General features: G+C 35.5%; 1 non-coding gene across 1 annotated transcript; it reads right to left on the minus strand.

Annotated features, from left to right (window-relative positions):
* Window positions 1-333: 333 nt before the first annotated feature.
* TRNAS-AGA lies at window positions 334-415 on the minus strand. The gene has a single exon. It is a non-coding gene; the product is annotated as a tRNA-Ser (tRNA).
* Window positions 416-1219: the final 804 nt, after the last annotated feature.

Here is a 1219-nt window from a genome sequence, read left to right on the forward strand (position 1 = left end):
GACTGTTGATGAAAGTTGCAGTTTATTATAATACATAGCATTAAGTAAATATGATTGCAGACTACACCCAGAAGAAGTTGTCATACAATATCCTATGGGCTCAGGAGTTAGAACCAAGCATAGCCATAAACATCCATGTTCCTTTTGTCATGTTTTCACTTATTTATCTTTCTCCTGAGGTCCACTGACCATCACAAGTGCAATCCATGTCTAGCCTTGCTGTGGTCTGATCAGATTTGTTAATAACTAGAGGTTAGAATCAAACTCTATACCTTAGATTTCTGCGGTTAAGACTTTAACCATTATAGCAACCCTTCCCACATACAGCACTACTGTAATTGACAGGATTTGAACCTGTGCAGGGAAACCCCAATGGATTTCTAGTCCATCACCTTAACTACTCGGCCACAATTACAACACTCATATGGACTTAAATTTTTTGCCACTGCACTAGGACATGTAAAGTTACAGCACTGGTAAATGTGTGCACTTTGCTTAGCTCATTCCTACCTCAGAAGTTATATTCATCGGGAAAACAGTTCCTGCTTAACCTGTAAGAGTATACTTGTATACTCATCTTAACAGGAGATTTCCCTATAGTCCTGAGGTGAATAATACTCATCAGTGTTTTCAAAGTCTGCAGTTCAGACACACATACTTGAAACCTAAGCCAGCCAGGTAGCATATACAAGCTGACTTGATTTACTAGGCATACACAATGAAATGGTAAACATGGGACTACAAGACTGGAGTTATTAAGGAATAGTTACCAAATGTTACAACAAATATTATGTATTTTCTATATTTATATTAGTAATGCCAAAATTGATTGTGGAACTGTCATGCTGGTATGGTGTATGTAAACAATGAATGTTATTTAAACATGAGATTAAAAGACTGGTAATATAAAGACATCCTGACAAGTAAATGTCTGGTAAAGCAGTTGTGAATATTATCACTATTTTCAATTTGTGCGTTAATATTATAAAAGCTGTGTGGCATACAGATGAGCAAATGGCACCATCTAATACACTGCATAAAGTCACAGTTTTGTCATTAATACTTTCAATCTATAATGCACAGTTTCATAGATTTTTTTTTAAATATTGTGAAACATGTCCATGATTTGCATAAATTGTACTGTATCAGAAATCAACAGTCTACTATTTGTGTTTTCATACATCACTAGAAAGCAAACCTCTCAGCTGTCCAGATGTTC

Source organism: Protopterus annectens, chromosome 2.part2, assembly GCF_019279795.1.
Source record: "Protopterus annectens isolate FY-2018-M chromosome 2.part2, PAN1.0, whole genome shotgun sequence".
Classification (NCBI taxonomy): domain Eukaryota; kingdom Metazoa; phylum Chordata; order Ceratodontiformes; family Protopteridae; genus Protopterus; species Protopterus annectens.